At 41.7% G+C, this 20,831-nt stretch overlaps 1 long non-coding RNA gene across 1 annotated transcript; it reads left to right on the forward strand.

Annotated features, from left to right (window-relative positions):
* The first annotated feature begins 259 nt into the window (after window positions 1–259).
* On the forward strand, window positions 260–20,629 carry LOC116694453 (uncharacterized). The gene is made up of 3 exons (XR_004333161.1): window positions 260–270; window positions 14,150–14,154; window positions 20,534–20,629. It is a non-coding gene; the product is annotated as an uncharacterized LOC116694453 (long non-coding RNA).
* Window positions 20,630–20,831: the final 202 nt, after the last annotated feature.

Consider the following 20,831-nt stretch of genomic DNA (forward strand, 5'->3'; position numbering starts at 1 on the left):
ACTTGAGGCGCCGCTCAAGGACACGTCCAGCTGTTTTCATTTGCCGGAGTTCGTAGGTGTACCAAGGGGCTGAGCGTAAGAAGCTGACAGTTCTAGTTTTGACAGGGGCGTGGAGGTTTAGGAGTCTGCTCAGAGATTGATTGTAGAAGTCAACCAACTCTGTGACTGAGGAGAAATCAGCAGAGGAGAGATGTTGGAGGTAAATGGTCAAGGTGTCTGGGTTGATCTTTTTTAGGCCCCTATATCAGATTTGACACTTGTCTTTGGTGTGTGGGGAAAGGAGTAAAAGCTCCATTAAGATGGCCTTATGGTCAGACACACCCAGGTCATATGCCAGAAGGTTGTTAAAGGGGGCGGAGTTAGAAATGACCAGGTCCAGTGTGTGCCACCTGGAATGCGTGGGGACATCAACATGTTGTTGGAGGTTGAGGCAGTCCAATAGTTGCAGAAACTCAGCTGCAAGATGGCAGGAAGGGTTGTCAACATGAATATTGATATCTCCAAGTATAATAATGTTGGCAAAAGTGGTGCAGAGTGTTGTGAGAAGGTTGTGTATCTCTGAGATAAAAGCTGAGTTGGGTTTGGGGGGCCGGTAGATGAGAAGCATTGTCATGGGGAAGGGGGGTTTACATTTAAATGCAAGGCATTCAAATGAGGACAGTGTAGGCAGGGGGAGGAGGAACAGTTCCAAGTTATGTCGGTGTATGACAGCTAGGCCACCACCACGACCAGTGCTGCGGGCTCTCTCCAGGTAGCTGTAACCGGGGGGACAGACTTCATTAAGCGCTGAGTAAACCCCTGGCTGGTGCCAAGTTTCTGTCAGGTAAATGAAGTCTAATCCCTTGTCCATAATGTGGTCTTGTATGAAGGATGCTTTATTTGTGAGTGATTGTGTGTTGAAAAGTTCTATTTTGAGCGTTGATGCTGTGGTGAATCTCTGTATGGGCCGTAGCATACTGTAATCCACTCCACGTTTTCTGTCCTGCTTGAAGCTACGAGATCTTGCGGTGATTTCCATACTGCTCAGCGGAGCGTGTAGAGATCTCGCGATATTTCCCGTGTTGCTAGCAATGAGTGCAACACTGCTCTGATGATGCGGCGGACGTGCGACCGGGGTCCAGATGGATGGGATGTTTGAAGCAGGCTGGCCAGGCTGATGGTAGACAAACTTACGACGGGAACTTCTGTGGATGTAACGTGGACGGCGCTGAAGTCCATGTTCCCTGATGGCAGCAATGCACTTTGGAATGGAGCGGTTGTTGAGAATTAGCAGCTGTGGGCTAGAGTACTTGAGCATCATGACGGTCACCGAAAATGCTAGCCTGGAGCTAGCCGTTAGCCAAACACAGAGATGGAAGACTGTCATGGACAGGGACAAGATGGTCCATATCATGGCAGCAGGGTGCACGAGGCACGGAGGACTGGCTGTAGGCAGCTGACAGCTAGCTACCAACTGCAGAGGCAACTACTCGAGGCCAGTCTGAACCGGGACAGCTAGACGGCTGCCCGGGAGAAAACCTAAACCTCGTAGTAGCAGCGCTGGAACGACGGAGAAATCCGGGTGTACACCACAGACAGAAGGAGGCGGAAAAAAAGCAAAAAGCAAAAAAGCAGCAGCGGAGAAGCGGCGAACAACAAGCGCCAGCGTCCTCTCCCGTCTACTGACGTGTGGTGTGGTCCAATCGCAGGACCCTCTACACCAGGGGTGTCAAACTCATTTTAGTTCAGGGGCCAAATACAGCCTAATTTTATGCCAAGTGGGCCGGACCAAAATCATAGCACAGCTCATCATAGCTATAAAAAACAATAAATCCATGTGTTTCCCTTTGTTTTAGTGGAAAGAAGTAAATGCTAATGCTATTTCGTTAGCAATTATGTAGCTGGCTTTTACCGTAAGGTGACCAGATTTCTCAGACAAAATCCGGGGACATTTTCAGCTCAGAAGCGTGTATAGCTCCAAAACACGTAATGTTTTTAATTTTTGTAAAACTTAAAACGGGGACACTAGACCTAGAGCTGAGTATCGGATACAAGATAAAATTTTCCTTTGACATTGACGCAGTATTGACTGCAGTCGGCAGAAACAAGCTACAATGGAAGGTAATAGGACAATTGTCCAGCTTGTATTTACGTTCATAAAGTGCTCGTTTTGCTGCTGATAGACTCAGATTAACATTCAAAGTGCCTGACAACATTATGGGAAGGATTTCTAAGGAGGTCGACCTTTCTGTTAAAGATTAAGATAATTTTTTTAAACATAAAAGTCCGTGAAATTGCGTTTGCTAAACCCACCAGACTCCATGTAAATAACCAGTGATTTTAGCATCGTAAAAAACACGGCTTTCTAAAACCACTCCTTGAGACCTGAGCAGCGCTGCTTGATCGGCTCCGTTTGGTCAGTTTTCTTTCTTTCATTCCAATTTTGGGTCTGTCAGTCACAGTGAAAACCGGGGAAGGGTCCAGGGACAGATCCAGCCGGGGACGTCTGGTCCCCCTATTTTACCGCTGCTTCACTGACCTCTCGGCTCCGAGTGAAAACGGACTGCTGTTTCTTCAGACCCACCAGCAACTCATCTATCTGCTCTCGTCTCAGTTGTCCTTGCAGGCTGTCGTATTTTTCACCATGCTGAGTCTCATAGTGGTGCAGAATATTATATTCCTTAAACACCGACAGGTGAATGGTTATTGTTAACACAGGTTTCCCATTCACCTCTGGGAATAAATAGGAATCTGTCCATTTTTCTTGGAAAACTCTACACTCAATATCCACTTTCCTCCTTTTTGACAAAGACATTTTGGCTAATGAGGGTGTAAAGGTGAGTACAAAAGTTAGTAGATGTGTCGTGGTAATCACTGAACATTAGCTGTGTCTGTCTCAGCATTGTTTTTTCTTCTTCTTCTTTCATCTGCTCCATGTCTAAAACAGTGCGCCCCTAGCGGAATATTTAGGAATAGCAGTTTATTAAAAAAATTCTAACTCATGTCTCATTGCAATTTTTAACTTTCAGATTTATTCTGCGGGCCAGATAAAACCCCTTGGCGGGCCGGTTCTGGCCCGCGGGCCGTAAGTTTGACACCCCTGCTCTACACCCAAGACTGGGTGTATGTCATGCTACTAGCTAGCTAGATACTACCTAGCGTGTAAGCTGGCTAGCATTGTTTGTTGCATTTATAACAACTTGCAAATAAAACTTGATATTTCACAAAACAAAGTCAAGATCTCGCAAATAAAAGTCAAGATGTCTACATGTTTTATTACTAATAATTTTTTTTTTCTAATTTTTTTCCCCTCCATTTCAAAGTCAAGGTCCCGCAAATAAAAACTCAAGATCTCGCAAAACAAAGTCAAGATCTTGCAAAAGTAATTGTTTCAGTACATGTTTTATTTTTTTAAATACTTTTATTTTTTTTCCTCCATGTCACCTCTGGGGCTCCGTACCAGACCACTCTAAAAGTGACACATATTTAGAAGTGTTGTTACAGGCACTGGGGTAACAGCATTCAGTCAACCAAGGGCATGACTCTTATTTCCTCTAGGATTCAGTTCCAGAGATGTTGTAAAGACACACAAAACCGATATTAAAGAAAAAGCGATTACGAAGGCTGACTGGCATGTGTGTTCTGCGCCTGCAGAGAGTAAAAAACAGTAGAAGTTGTGCTATGCTGTGTTGGCGGTCAGTGGCAACGCAGGGTCTACAGCATGAACTTCCTGCATTCTGGTGAATTTTTATGCACCTCTTTCTAACTTTTTCTAAGTCAACATGCTGGAAATATCCTTATGTAAAGGGAAACACATTACAATCCAAATATAAAAACATAATGGAATATGTTGCAGTAAGGCTCTAAGGCATGCTGTATTGCTTTCATCTATTTATTCTCCTTTGGATTGGACTTTTCTATATTATATCTATATCTATATATTATATATTACATCTGAGTCAGCACACATTTAGTTTAGGCATAATTTACTCTTCCCTTCTCTTTACATCTTTTGTTAGGGAAGTAACCTCCAAAAAATGTACATCTGACAACTATTCACCTCAATTATATTCATCTTATTTTATAAATTCGTTTTAATTTATTGATAAACCCCTGGACTTGTCCGATTTCCGGTCTTTTAGCAAGATTTCTGCTCATGTCCAAAACTTTGTACTCATTCAAAATATAACTCATCCCATCTGTGTTCTCTAAGTTTGGTGGTGTCGATATATTTTGTGAAAAATAGTAATAAAAAGTTATTAGTCTATTACAAATATACAGTCACTATATTTTAGAAAAAAATCTACCTGCGCCAGCTGTGCATGACGTTATTGCTCTGCTGATGTGGTAGATCTCAGACCTTCTGACACACATGGACCCCCCGTTTGGGTCTCTGCTCTCTGAATGAGACAAAGTTTAGGGAAGTGGCTGGACGCTGCTCTACATCGTAGGTGGAAAACCTACAATGGAATAAGAAATACATGGGGCACAAGGGCAACACGTCTGCTGCAGCATGTCGACAGTAAAACGCGTCCATAAACCTGAAGCTGCACAGCTTTTTACAGAGAGAGTGTACACCAAGCGACGTCCAGTTTCATATTTGTCAGTCAACTTTCCAAATTACATTCCCGACAAAATCAGCTCATGGTTGCTTTAAGATGTTGCGCTGTTCCTGGGGGCTTGGTCTGTGACCCCTGCTCCTCAGACAGACAACCTGAGCCAGCTAGCTCAATCTGTCCATATCTCGAGCTGCCACCGGCTCTCCTCCCAGAGTGAGGCAAAGAGACCGACTAGCCGGTCGTAACCAGCTAATTAGCAGCTAGCTTGCTTGCTAATTCTGCTACGCTTTAATGCTGCTCTGGTTACAGAAAATGAGCCAAACAAAGTTGTCACTCATATGGCAATAGCAATATTCTTTCATGTGCTATAAATGTCCCATTGATTTTAAAAATGACTATAAAGCAAGAGGATGCTGGTTTGTCCGCGTGTCCTCCCCAGCTCCACCCTATTTTCAAAAATCATGACATCTGGTTTCAAAAAACCAAGATGGCGACTGCCAAATTTCCAAACTGGAGACTTCAAAACAGCAGACCACAATCCAAAGGGTGACGTCACTGCTGCTATGGATGTTATTTTTCAGTCTATTCTCACGTCACTGGTGTTTGCTGAGAGTGGGAGGGCATTTCTATTTGCAAAAACTCGGTTAAAGACTGCAGATGGACTCGACCTTTAAATGTTTTACAGTACAGGACATTATTTTATTTGTTTGGTTTAGTTTGCTGTTAAGGTACGTAGATCTTTTGAAATACATGTCAAAAAAATATACCTATACAAGTAGTTGTATCTAGTATGTAACTCGTTCTATTGGTTTGCCCTCCTATTATCATAATGTGCAAAAATAGATAGACCTTTTTGAATAGTTTGAATCAATGGGAGAGTTTTTTTTAAAGAAACATTAAAATGTCACTTGTGTGCGGCCAATTCAACATGCTGCATTAGCTGAAAAACCGACAACGGTGAGGGGACAAAGCTACATAACAAAACATTCAATCATGTCCCAAGACCATTTCACAGTTGTAAACATAATCATTTTAAATGGCCTCAAGTTGATTTCCTGTTGCAGTGTATGTGAATGGCATCAACCGACAGGAAGGGCCAGGCTGTTGCCTAGCAATGGAATTCCATTAAAATGTCCATTTAATATGATTACAACATAGATATATCTGTGCATTACACACCCTGGATATGCATGCATTATCCATGACCAGATGATAGTTTAGCCAAGGCACAGTCACAAAAGGGAAATTTGTACACTGAGAAACGCTTTGTTTACATTGTTTTTAATCTCACCATTTATTTTAATTTACTGTTGTGAGTGTCACAAAATGGTAACGCCATCCATTTCCAAAGGAGACCTTTTTTCTGAGAGTGTTTTGAAAGACTACCTCAAGTTATATTCTAGTACACATCATATTTAGTCATATCAAGGTGTAGAGTCTGGGTGTTCTCCCCCAGGGTTAATTTGAGTTTTAAAGACTTCATTTCCTGCATTATGATACACTTTTATGCACCAATCTATGGTGGGAATACATTTATTTATCCTATGAGAAGGAAAACAGACGACATTCAAAATGTATCAAAAATATAATGGAATGGACTTTCACATCAGGGACCTAAGCCTGGATCCCAAAAGTTGACCCCAAAGCAACAAGGACAAAAACGAAATAGGCTACCTATATTTGTGTTAAATGTGCTGTGAAGGGACAATACTGGCGTCAGTGAGCCAAAGTGTCTCTGCATGTTCTGCAGTGTTCGTTTAGTGTGCTGTCACATTACTCAACCCCATATTTGTGAATACAAATATCTGACTTGAAAGTTCTGTCACAAAACTATGTTTTATACCTGCGTATCATGTAGACTACACCACTGGTTGTAACAGTGTGCCAGCGGGAGTTAGGCTCCAGGTGGATTGATTCAAGAATGAACGCTTACATTACCGTTTGATTAGAACTCACTGCATATAAAAAAGTTCTGTATTCAAGTGGTAAGTGGTCTTCCCAATCTTATCTGTGAACTCCAGAATGGTCTCAACAGAGGCTGAGTTATCAGGTCTATGTTGCTCTGATTCTTTTTCTCTGGGTATCCATTGGTGAAGCTGCTGCCATGGGACCTGCAGGGAAGAAAAATTAACCCTAGAAGATGTTGTGACACTGCCGTTTTACCTGTACATGGTTTCTTGCTGGATTTGTCTTCACTACCACGGGAAAAGAATTTCGGCAGATTGTAAGAGAAGAGGCTAATGAAGTTGGGTAGTGTTTGTTTTCCGTGCATTGGTCCGTCCATCTTAGCTTCTACTTATTGTGCATACACAAAACAGTAATTGGACTGGTCATGTCAGCTGACTGAAAATCCTTCCTATGTACATCTGGCGCCTGCTCGCTCTTCTCTATGACTCCAAAGCAATATAAGAATGTAAGAGCAAAGCTGAAAGAATTTACCCCGAAAATTCATTTTACCAAAAGCATGATTTGAAGCGGTGGATTATGTGTTGTCTCAGCCTGACGATGTTCATGTCTCTCGTTTCTTCATTATTCCCTGTGGACTGATACATGGCTCCCTCTTTTCTGATCTTTGTCGTGTCTTTCCTTTTGCTTTCGCATTCTCTTTGTGTGAGTGTGAGTGTGTGTGTGTGTGTGTGTGTGTGTGTGTGTGGTGTGTGTGTGTGTGTGTGTGTGTGTGTGACTGTGTATGTGTGTGTGTGAGGTGCCTCCTGAGTCTTACGGATGATGAGAGTAGAGATGCAGTGTCACTTCAGTCACTGCCTCTCATCTGTCTCCCCCCTCTTGCAAGTGCATTCATCCTTAACACACATACACACATGCGTAGACACAGAGATACACACCTGGACAAGCGAGACCTCTGAGATCTCTCTCTTTTTTTTTAAATCCTAATCCTTCCTTCTCTCTTTTTTATGCTCCCTTCAGCTCACTGGCCTTTCCATTTCCCTTTCTTTCTCTCGCTTTCATCTTTCTCATGCCCTTCACATACAACCTTTTCCTCCTTGCTGCATCTCTCCTAACCTCATATTTCCTTGTTACTTCTCCTCTCCGTTCATACATCGTGATTTAGCCTTTGTGTCCATATTTCCTGGTTTTAGACATGTCACCTTGTTCTCTGCTCTCCTGCTCCTGCGTTTCTCCGGGGAGCCATTTGTGGGATGCGGCTCGCCTGTGACCCTGTTACAACATCCCTGGTAGCAAAACAAATGAACTTAAATTGAACCAGGGACAAGAGAGGAAGGGGTGTGCTTGGAGCAGCCTACAAACCAGCAATCCTTGTCAGTTAAAGTGGGAGTAGAACTTAATTACCTTGATTATTACATGCCATAGTGGGGACAACAGAAAGAATGTTCAATTAGATACATAGAGAAATGGACACAGTGTCGGAGGAGTTTGTTTTAACGTGTCACCTGTACGGAATTCAACTTTCTTGGACTCCTCAGATAGTCACCTATAGATTTGATCGATACACATCCTGCCCATTAACAATTAGGCTAGTTATTGCCAAAAAAAATACAAAAACACAATCTACAAGGATCAGTAATGCAATGACAGTCAATTGACACTGTATGTACACAATGTCAGGGTCTTTATCATGATTGACAGGTTGAAGTGTGACCACCCCCTAAAGCAACCCCTGCTTTATCATCTATTTAAAAAATAAATAGGACTATAATTTATAAAATGAACATCATCAAACTAACTTCAGGCCATGAACTCATTAATTAATATTTGCAGAGGTAAAAAATCAAGGTAAAAGAAGGCTCATTTTCCCATTGGCTTGTATGGAAAAAAAATCTTTTTGGGGGCCAGTGCAGTCGCCCCCTGCTGAAAATAAGATAAAAAGCAAGCTACACGTTTCAGTGGCCAGTTGGTGGAGACCAAATGGGAGCTAGAACGAGGTTGAATATATTACACTGCTGGATGTCTAAATAGGCAACATGTTTTTGCTAACACATTTGCCATGTCAACCTTGTTTTAACATGTAGCTTGTTCTGTTGAAAGAGAAATAACTTATTAATACAGCTTGAAGCAACATGTGATCACCAAGAGTAATAGTGAGCATGATGAGACACAAATAAAGCGAAAAAGAGAAGTAATGCAACAGTTATTGTCTATATCCACGACCTTCCACTTCTGGGACTGCCCCGTTTCCGCCCCAAAAATCCGCTGTAGGTCCTTTTTTTTGACCAAACTTTTGTTACCTAACACTCGTAGATTTATGAGGATCATGGTTAACTCCTCTTCAGATCTCAGCAGGGTAAATCCAGACAGCTAGTTATACTATCTGTCTAATCTGAGTTTTCAGTTGCACTAAAACAACTTTTGGATGTACCCGTTCCACCAAAACAAGTTCTTTCCCGAGGCTATTTTCAAGCAGTGTTTGGCGCTTCCTGCAGCGCTTAGCACCGTCCAGGAGAATTTTGATTGGTTTAAAGTAATGCAAATAAACCAGAGCATGTTTTTCTCCCATCCGGGAATGCTGTGTGGACTAAACAGACCCTCCTCCGCAGCGCTGTGAAGACAGATATGAAAAACAGTAATAACTTCTTTTATGATTACTTCTGTCTTATCAGGGTCTCTTTGTTAGCAGAGTTTCCACATGTCTCAGTTAGACTAACCTGGATAGATAAAGGTTAAGATTCTATCCACCCATCCATCCATCCATCCATCCATCTATCCATTCCTTTGCCTGTCTGCTTTGTATTCTTGTCTTCTATCCATTCATCATCCATCTGGCCAGCTATTTAGCTAAACCCCACACCCTCTCTCCGCCCATCAGCCATCCATCTCTTTCATTCTTTACGTCTGTTTCTGCACACAATTCTTCCTCCATCCGCCTGGCTGTCTATGTGTTTTGCTCTGTGCGCTGTTCGCAGCATTGCTAAAAGGCTGTCAGCTTTGACCTTTACCTGCAAACCCCCCACAAAACCCTCCACCACCAACACACAGACACGCACACACACACACACACACACACACACACACACACACACAAAATTCAGTTGAAGCTGACTGAAAAGCTGAAATTCATACTTTAACCACACTTTCATATAAAAAGTGTGTCTGCTAAAAGGGGGAGCTGATGAAGTAAATTCAAATTGGTTTTACAGTTTTAGTGAGAGAAACTCCAATAACCATATTTAAACATGTAACTATGGTTCACTTGTTTTTCGAGAGCTCCGTCTGTTTGGTAGCCAAAAATTGGCCTGTTGCTCCAAGTGTTACAGTCAGGTAAAAATAGACAGGTGTGACAAGAGAGAGAGATGTGGAAATGCGGTGTAGGACTATGGCTGTATTACAAACACAGGGTGGATGCAGAGTGTGGGACTTTTACAGTGAACGCTACTGTTTATTTTCTGGGAATAATCGGACTTGTAATGTGACTGGACAGGTGTAAGTGTGTGCTGCTTTACACAGCTGTCAGCCTTCCCAGAGCATCACTTCAGGGATTTTTCACAGGAAAGAGAGAAAGAGGCTGTGACCGGGACGCTGCAGTGGCTCACACAGCTAATGGACTGCCTTTTCTTTTAAAACACAGCAATCCTAATGGCAACAATCCTAAAAACAATCCAGCTGTGACATTAAGTTCAAGTTTATTGTCATATGCGGCTTTAGATTCGAGCTTCAAGATTTCTTTATTTGTCATTCCACAGCACACTGTAGTACAGAATTACGTGCAAAGTTCACAGCTTCAATAAAACACAGCACAGAAACTATTAAAAACACCGTGGAAAAGTTGAGATATTTGCCATAAACATGACAATAAATAAATGCTTATGTGAGTGTGCAGAGCCTGTACAGTGATAAATATAAGAAAAAGTCTAAAAAAACTGAAAAATATAAATATCTAAATATATATGCAATTGGGAGTATAAATATAGTACCAAAATGCCATATAATATATAACAAAATACAATATGCCTTTTGCACTCTATCAGCACCTGTCAATAGTAGCACGTATAAACAACATAAATAGCGTTTAAAAACTTAAAAAACATCCAGAATATCAGTAGAAGGACAGTAGACACAGGGACTAGTGTTGGAGCTAAATCCTGCTCTTTTCTCAGGGTTCAGTCAATTAGTAGTCAGAATCTCAGATATTGATCTGTGAATCCTTTTTATTACATAGGATATCCTGAGACAAAGTTACCTGGATCAAGCTATCACAGCTCTCCCCTTCCTTTGTCTGGCTCTTCGGCTCTTGGACCCCTAGTCTTATGGTACCCTAGTCTAAGGGTGGGGTCTCCAGGTCACAGTGATGTGATGTGTCTGTGTGCTTATTCGGTATCTTTCAGTTGGAATGTGACTGAAAGTTTTTGACCCTCAGTTCAGGACTTGCAGAGCAAAAGATCAGTTGGGCTGTAAAAGAGGGACTGAAACCAGATTCAGGAAGCGTCCCTAACAATCAATTTTGCTTCTGCCCTTCAGCTCAAATATATAATGCAAATCACACACAATGTTTAAGCACATATAGCATTTTAAATTCCAACACTAAGTGACTTCCTGCTGTGGGTAAAAACTATCCCTAAAACATGATGTGCGCGTCGGGATGCTCTGCAAACGTCTCCCTGATGGAAGGTAGGAGAAGAGATTGTGTGCAGGATGACTAGAATCCTGCATACTACCTAGTGCTTTCTTAGCACTGCGTTTCTAGAATGTGTTATTCATTTTCTACTAATTTGATGTTATTAGTGTGTAAGGGGAAGCTGCAGCCAAGTCATTTTATTAGTTACCTGTATGTGTTTCACTTTATTCCTCCATTGCCTATCTTTCTGTTTCTTGTTGATTTGTCTTCTTTAACCCATCAGTAGTAGTGATAGCAGTGTGCATTGCTGTCTACCACAGCGCCTTTTTAGATACTACCACTGGAGGTGCAAATATTACTGTAACTGTATTTTCCTGTATTGTGAATGTCTTCATTCAGAGACGTTACCTTTGGATACGGACATGCAGAAGTTGAGGCAAGTTGTGCCCGCTACAAATTGTGAGCATTAAACACTTTGTTTCCTGCACCACACGTGTAGGCGGGAGTTACTCTTGGCTTTTGTTTGGGGAAGTAACCTCTTTAAATGTGCGTGTGGCACCTGTTCACCTCAATGATTAACCCCTGCTTATGAGTCAAACAAAGCCCTGGTGGTGATGGCTGAGCAATAGAAACACATTAACCACAGCTCAACAACATCACACTTCACACCTAATCAGCCCAGAGCCAAATTAAAGCTTCACTCTACTGGTTCTTACACCTGTCTGAAACAGAATCCTAACTATCACAATCCTAGTTAAGTGCTCTTATTATGCTCATTTTCAGGTTTGTAATTGTTTTTAGAGGTTGTACCAGAAGAGGTTTATGTTTGTTTACTAAAAAAAAAAACGGGCACCCAGATAGCTCAGTTGGTAGAGCGGGTGCCCATATATAGAGGTTTACTCCTCGATGCAGCCGGCCCGGGTTCGAATCCGGCCTGCGGCCCTTTGCTGCATGTCACTCCCCCTCTCTCTCCCCTTTCATAACTTAATCTGTCCTGTCCATTAAAGGCCTAAAAAATGCCCCCAAAAAAAAAACATTTTTACTGCATTGCTGCAGCTCCTCTTTTCACCCTGTGTGTTGAGCTCTCCGTTTTAGCTACAGAGTGAGACATCCCACTTCTGTTCCGTCTTTGTTGGGAGTCACACATTCACAGTACCTAGGTAAGCACTGCTAGCAAGTCAGTTGCAAGTCTGATGGCGTGCCACGCTAGCAGCTAGCCGAGCATTCTAACATGTGTTACAAAGTAACGCATGTTTGTTATGGAAGTAAAGGCTGGATTACAATAGAGCTGTTTGGTGCGCAATTTGTGTTTTCTCTGGAAGATGGTGAGTCAAGGGGGGGGGGGGGGGACTTTGGGCTTTTTAATTTTTTAAACCTATAATGTGCACAAAAAAAGATATATAACACAAGACAAACAGCAAAATATGAGCACTTTAAGAAAACAGCAAAAACAAAGTCAAGAGTTGCCAGAGAAGCTAATCACCGTCACACACTCTCCAGCATGCACGCATGGCGGCCCTGCTATTCTCTTAAGGAGATACACTAGAACAACGCAGACACCAGCGCACAAGTATGAACCTCTGGCCACTTACAAAGACTACGACAAAAGCTCTGCGTAGAGCCCCAGCAGAAGCATAAATCCGCCTTTTAGTCGCCTCAAATCCACACTGGATTACAGTTCATCCTGTGAGGGACCTGAAATTTCACCAAATTTTGCAACCCTATAAATTATTTTTGAGGGCCCTTTTAAAATTTAAAGGGGGTTTATCAAAGCCAAAAGATTTATTTCTGGATAGAGATTCCCAAATGTTTTTCCTAGGGGGGTGGGAAACTTCCCCGGGGTCACGATTTTGATTCGCTACATTAACCCCTTCAACATAACCTGCTTCCCCTTATCATTTATTAAATTTTCCTACACGGGTTTTTTTAAACAACCCAATTTCCCGCATTTTCCCTACATAAACTCAACCCTTTTTTTGTACCTGGGTCTTGAAAAGGACACTTTCCCGAAAGTAAACGAAGTCCGAACACCAGACAAAAGGCCAAAATAAAAAAAATCAACTTTAAAATCAAAAATAACATCATAAACATGCAATGATTTTTTTTTCAAAACCCCTACGGGTTTTCCCAGGGGGGTAAATTTTCCGGGGTCTAGTAAACTGATCTTTTTTTTGTAAAATTATGGCGTGCCCCTTTTCTAATTCCGTATTCCCCATAAATTTGACCTAATGTTGGGAAGGTAACTGTGTTACAGAGTTTTCACAAAATGCATAAATTAATTAATGCCCGGGGTCCGATTTTGTGTTTTTCCCCTTTGTGTCCCCCCACCCCCGTTTTTTTTCCTTTGTTTTCCCCCCATACAGCTGAGATTTTTTGGGAGACCTTTTTTTATGTCTCTCCATTACGCCATCTTTTCCATTAAACCCTTTAAGGTTAGTGCTATTTTAAGGGGTTTCCTTCCTCTCTTTAGGGGGAATTCTAGGTGAGACCCTTTTTGGGGGGGCTCAGTGGGGGCTTTGGAAATTTTTTAAAAACCAAACCCGCACTTGTTTACTCGCCTTAGAGTTTAACTTGGGCTTGGAGAAATTTATAACTCAGAATAAACATTTGTGAAATAGGACTATCATGTGTCCTGGACTCCTTTAGTCTCGCATTGACCCCCGACCCCTTCTTTGCTGCTCAATTTGGACTAGCTCAACATTGGGGATTTGGGGTTCGATCGGACTCTACTTCTTCCCCCCTTCTTTCCTCCTTTTCCCCTCCCCTTTTTCCCCTTGGGCCCCCCCTTCTCCCTTTTATAAATTGTCCCCCCCCCAGCACGACCTTTTTTCTTTAATTTCCCATCCCCCCTTAATAATGCAGACGAAGGGAAGGGACCACCCGGGCCTCCTCTCTGCATAAATTTTCATTTAATTGGGGGGCAGGGAAAGAAAACAAAGTTTTAAATTTTCAAAACCCCAAAATCAATGCTTTTAAAACCACCACACACACCACCCACCACATACACAAAACACAAGCTTGGAGGGGTTTTTATGTTCTTTGCACGGGTTTTTTCCTTTAAAGGTAGCTGCAGGGGAAAGAGTTTAAGTTTGAAGTCTTTTACAAATTTTTTTGGGTGAAAAAGCGGGTTTTAAAAGGGGTTTTCACCCCTCAGCAATTTTTTTTGGGGGTTTGGGCCCCTTTGGGTTTGTACAGAAACAAAAAAAGGGAAGAAAAAAAAACCTTTTCCTAAACCCGGTTAATAGGGGATTTTTGGGTTTTTTTGGGTAATAAAATTTGGAATAAATTTCTTTTTTGGGTGTAAAAGTAAAAACCCTTTTAGCTGCAGGGGGGGCCCCAACAAAGCCTTCGAAACCTTTTTACAAAATAAAAAAAACAAAATCTTTCTTCTGAGCTTTTTTCAAAATTGCCCCGGACCTGGACGGGTTACTTACTACCCCCGGAAAAAAACCACAGCCTTGATTTTTGCCTTAAAACTCAGGGGAAAGTACGGGGTGCCCGTTTTTCCCTTTTAAAACCATTTAATTAGTGCGGGACATAAGAAACTATACTATAACTTTACATCTAAACGTTTAAAGACCTTTTTGTCCGTTTTTTTATTTTCTAAAAAAACCCAAAATGTATAAAGGCTCCTTCCTTCTAGCTCACAATATGGCCCCAAAAAAAACATTTTTGGAAAAAGGGTAACGATTGGGCCCAACCAACGACTTGCGTTGCATTTTCAAAAAATCCCATATTACAGGAAAGCTACAGACAGTTTTAAAATTACTTGCTTTTTAATGTATTCTAAAGTTAACTAGCATTTTTTAGCATAAATTTGCCTTGCCTAGTTATCTCCCTAAAACCTCGCTCTTTGTCTTCGCTGTTTAAAATTTGAGATTTCTCTTTCACACTACCCGAAGACTTCCCTTTCAAAAGGTTACCCATCACACTACGTCTTCAAACCGTTGGAGGTTTTTAGTAACCTCAGCCCTCACCGAAAAATATTCAATCCTTTCCCGTCTCCTCCAACAACGGGATCTTTTGGGCCATACTTTTAAATGTCATGGGTTAAGATGGGTTGGCTCAAAAATGTGTACTCGTTTTTCTTTAGCTGTTGAATTCTTCCCCCAGACATTTAGTCTTCTATTTTTTGTGGCACTGGATTAGTTTCCTCAAAAATGTACAGACAGGTTACATGTGTTTCCAACCCTTTGCCATGAGTGTATTTTTTTTCCTTTCCTAGCAAAGTGAATTCCCCCGAGCTGACCGAGTTGAAACTATTGTCCGTCCACTTTTTAAAACAAAAACCTAAATTATCAATAAGTTTGCCAGCTGCAACGTTGAGGGTTAGAGCATTAATAAAGACCCCCCCACTTCCGACACCCCTTTGCCATTCTTTTTAGTGGGGTTGTGGTTTTTGGTGTGTTTTTGTGTGGGCTGGGGTGCTTGGTGTTCTTGAGTGGGGGGCCCACTGATTTAGCGTGAACTTGAACTTAAGGCTTTTTCACCTTTGGAAAAGCTGAATTGCTTAATTTGTCATTTAGACATAGAAATGTTTGTTTTTTTCCCCCCCTTTTGGTCCCCTTCTACCAAAAAACCAGAACTTACGTTTTTGGCCAGGGGAAAAGACACCAATCCCAAATGCACCTACAAAACGTTACTTTTTGACAACATTATATATCTTATATGACATTTCCCCTTTTTTAAAAATTTTTAATTTTGGGGCGTCAATTTCTTGGGTGTTTTTTTGCCTTTTTAAATTTTTTGGAAGTTTTTTGTTCCCCTTTTTTCTTTTTCCGATACGTTTTCAACGTCTTGTCTTTTTTTTTAAATCCGCAGACAGGCCCGGGACCTCCTAGATTTTTGGGAATTTCACTGTTGCCCAACTTACCCTTGGGAATAACCCTTTGGGCCCTCAGTCTGCGGGGGAAACCCATGTTTTTAAATTCTTTTTTTTCTTTTTTTTCCTGTAACAGCCGCCCAAAGCGTTGGTGCCATTAACGTAGAAATTGGTTTTTTTTGAGAATACCCGATTTTAAACAAACCTCACGCCTCCCTGAATTTGCCAAGTCAAACGGACAAAAAACAGCCCCCATGCAAAAAACAAAAAAAAAAGGAAAGTAAGAAACCCCCTCCTCCACGCACCCGGGTCGATGCACCATACCGAATGACACAGTGGCCTGACACAATTTTCATTTAAACAAACAAAGATGTAAAACAGTCTTGTGTCTTACTCACCTTGTTATTTTAAACTCACCTGCGTCTTTTGTGGCGATTCCACTCATCGAGAAAAATGACATCCACACTTGTTTGGGCCCCAGTACATGTTTTTTTTTTTTTGGGTGTCTGCGTACCAATTTCTCCCAGTCTGGCTTCCTTTGCAACACAAAGGGATTCTGACTCCCACTTTACACCTCCCAATCAATTCTATTTAAAGCGCTCTTCTCAGCGGCTTATGGCGCAGGAATCACTCTATTTTAGTTTAAGCCCTTTTCTTGGTGCCTGCCCACTTCACACGTCTTTTGGATTTTCACATGCTCGGAGCAGTATATGAGAACAGGAGCTTTTTGTCCTGACAAATGGCCGCGCTGTTTGAGTGCTATGATCCGTTTTTGTAGCTCTCCTTGGCCGCGCCAATCAGGTGTTTTTCACTGCTGATCAATCTATCAATACATTAGTCGAAGATCTTTGTGTCACATATTCCATATGCAGCTCTTCACTGACACACTTCTACAAGGCTTCTTTTCACATTTGGAAATGGAAAAAACAATTCCTCCACCATGATCACTCTTTATCAAAGGTGCACCTGCCTTACAGCTATATATATATCTTGATGTTTCTCACCTCTCCCCACGATTTTTCTTTCAATTTACCACCCTCGCTCCCACTCTCACACTCGTCTCGCAAGTCCCATCTATACCCAGCCTTCCTCCTGTCACCGCACGGTCGACGCTTTAACCCTCTCAACTTTAATCATTATCCTTTATCCTTTTTGATGGTGTTTTGTGTGTGTGTGTGTGTGTGTGTGTGTGTGTGTGTGCGCGCACGCAGTGTGTGATGGTCCTTTTCTTATACAGATGCACAGATTTGCTACGCACTCTGTTCTCCAAAAAACTGTCTTTGACAGAGTGTGAAATAAAGTGAGAGAGAAGAAATTCAAGCGGAAGGAAAACCAATTTCAGTGGAGAGCAAAAGAGAGGGAAAACCTAAGGAAGTTCATTAACGACCAAATTACTGTAAGAAGTTATCAGGAGGGACAAGCGCTGCCCTGTCACTTTCCCCACCCAGATTAGATCCTGTCGGTCCGGGGATTACGCCGACGACCTCCCAGTCACAAGCTCGCTTCTCTAACCTTTAGGCCACCACCGCCCCCCTTGGTAAATCTTACTGTGCTGGCATAGTATCTAAGCGTAGAAATGCTCTGTGCTGATTCATAAAAACTAAAAGTATTAAAATAAATGGCGTGCCTTCATTAGATAATAGACAATAGAGATGATGGAAAACAAGAGGAGAGATATAAGGGGGACAGTCATGCAACAAGTGACCAAGCAGGGGCAACTGGTCAGACACCTCGGCAACCTGGGCAGCCATGCTGGTCACTTTAGGGGTATGCACATGAGAACAAATGTGCTGATGTAAAAAGAGGTTATTCAAAACCACAATCTTTTTCCAAACCTAACAAAGTAGTTTTTGTTGCAAAAACATAACCGAATGATGACAGTGGCCAACATGTTTTTATTTTCCAGGCGTCATTTAGCGTTTTGCGTCAGGTCACGTGTGTAACCACTAGTGAAGTGACGTCCAATTTTATCCCAAGCTAAGAAGTGTGGCACTAACAAAACATGTAACTTGAACCTGGGAGACACATTCGCACATTGTCTCTGAAAGAAAGTCATCTTTTTTTTTTATGTAACTACAGTCTTCCCTTAAACATAATCTGGTAGTCTTGTAGTTTTTAACCGTGATCACGATTGTTTGCCAACCATAGGAGCAGATTTCAGTCAGCCTCACAAATCTACAATTCGTGAAATTGTCGTGTTATTTTGATTTATAGATGCGTCAACAGTAACACAAATTTCTTGTTTTATTTTCTAGGGCCACCTCCCACTGCGATATCATCACGATACTATATTATCGCGATGTTAAACTTATTGCAATATTCTGCGATATATTGCAATTTATAAGCTTTTTTCCAACGTCAAATTTTTCCCAATTTCAAATGATGTCCAATAAAAGGAAACTTTGTCAACATCTGTTTGATCTACAAAGATACATTTCTCTGTTTGTTCATATCACTTCAATTTCATTGCTGCAAAATGGGATTGTCAAGCAGACAAACTGATCAACACATATATAATATAAAGATTGATACTTGTCGCTTTTGTATCGATACAGTATTCCCACTGAAAAAATCAATACAGCAAAGTATTGATTTTTTGCCCCACCCCTTTTATTGGTGGTCACCACAAAATAAACAACAGCCGCCGGGACACGATCCGCGGTCTCTGGGGTACGCAACAATGGGGAAATGAAACCGCCAGACCGCCACACTCGGGACGCGCTACAACAACGGGACGGTTGGGGTTAGGAAAGGAACAACGGAGAAAGACGCCCACCGGGACACGATCCGTGGTCTCTAAGGAACCCAACAACACAGGTTGACTGAGTACAGAACGAAAAATAGAAATAGGTGCAAAACACATGTACAAACAAAAATATCGACAAAATAAAGTTGAAGAACACACTATTATTTATCAATGGGGAAACATGCATTCGTACAGACAAGGCTAGCAGCAGCAGCGCCGCGTCAGACACGTTTCTGGTGTGTAAAGACATGGTAAAACGCCACGCAATCGCCACGCAACTGACATGCAACAGAAACGCCACGCTCACGCCACGCAGGCCGCGTGCAGGAGTCCTTAGCCTCCACAAGCAATGAGGGAACAAGAGAGAGTAGAAACACGCGAGCAGAGCTATGAGCCAGTGAGTTTGAGATGTGCGGGAAAGAGCGAGAAAGAGGAAGCTACAAAGGTGAGAGGGAGGACAGCTAGGAAGAAGGGGATGAGAGAGAGAGAGAGAGAGAGAGAGAGAGAGAGAGAGAGAGCGAGAGAGAAGTGATGACAGGTTATTTTTCACCTTTCCTCTCCTGACGGCTGATGTTATTTCCCATTCTCCTCGGACACACAGCAGATCCAATCTAAAGCTTCTCTGGACGGCCCTTCTGAAGCCCCATAACCAAATGAAAACCTTTATTACATACACCTTACACAGACACACACACACTGAACCACAGACACACACACACACACACACACACACATACACACACACACAAAATGAAAGAACTCTGTTCACAGACTACTGTTGCACATGGACTTATGCTGTTGCATATGTTGTATGTCCTAAACCATTATTTTTCAGGAAATGAAAAAAGGCCCATTTGAAAACATTTAGTGAGCTATTTACCTCAGAGGAAGTCAGTAAAAATTGCCTGGTCACTGTTTAAATATCAGTAAAACCCACAGACAACAGACAGACGTAAAGGGCGATCAATAGTAATAATTTCCCCCAAAGAATTTTGAAATATGGAGATACAAGGTTTCTGCCCGACAGGGACAATATGTAATATAAAAACTCATAAGACATGTACTTCAAAGGAGGTCTGCAGAAGTCACATTTGTTCCGCATTTTGCTCCGATTTTTCAGCTGCATTATTTTTGTGTTGGTGGCACGCTCCATGTACCCTGCTTGATATGTGTGTATGTATGTGTGTGTGTGTGTGTGTGTGTGTGTGTGTGTGTGTGTGTGTATATATTGATAGTAAAAGCCATGGGGAGCATATTGGGTGAAGGTTTAATTTTTGGCTGTTAGTTTACAGAGGTTTCTTATTGTTCACAAGGTTGAGTGTGTACACAGGAGATATATAGTAGCACACAGACACAAACACACACACACACACACACACACACACACACACACACACGCATGCCTGCATGCATGCAAGCACAACACTGAAGAGCCATATGCGTCAGGCCATAAAAATAAAAGCCCCACAGAAGATCTCTGCTGTGAGTACTGGTGAATTATTATACTAGCTCTTTCTACCTCCCTCCCCACTCGGTTTTTTATTCATTTTCTTCTTCCTCCTCCCCTCTATAACCTCATTCACATCTCATGTATGTATGAGCTCAGACTGTGGTTACGCTCCATTTAAATATGCTACTAATTAGTATGAGGTTGGGACAGCGGTTTTACTTAAGTAGTAAAACTCAAAGTCTTTTCTTTTCCTGCTACTTTCTGCTTCTCCTCCACTACATTTCAGAGAGAAATATTGTATCTTTTACTCCACTTCATTCATCTGACAGCTTTAGTTACTAGTTACTTTACTAATTAAACAGATTTTTGCACACAAAACACATTGGATTCACGTGTATTCACATATGTATATACAGGCCTACAAGTCCAGCTGAAATGATTAGCCCAGTAAACACTTAGCTGATTGACACAACTGTCCTGTTCGTTTCCAGTTTTTTAAAATGTGAGGATTTTTCTGCATTGAGTACTTCACTTTCAAGACTTTGAAGTACCCTACATTTTTAATTTCACTCAATGATCCAATGCTGTATGCATTTAAAATAGTTTTTAAAAGTAGGTCTGCAGAGATAGCGATGAGATCATTGCACATTATTTCTAGTGATGGAGAAATGTCAGAGGATCTGATCTTGACCTTTTTCTCTCATTCCTACTCATATCCCAGGTGCATACAAAAATTCCATTGTCCA

Source organism: Etheostoma spectabile, chromosome 8 (assembly GCF_008692095.1).
Source record: "Etheostoma spectabile isolate EspeVRDwgs_2016 chromosome 8, UIUC_Espe_1.0, whole genome shotgun sequence".
Taxonomy (NCBI): Eukaryota; Metazoa; Chordata; class Actinopteri; order Perciformes; family Percidae; genus Etheostoma; species Etheostoma spectabile.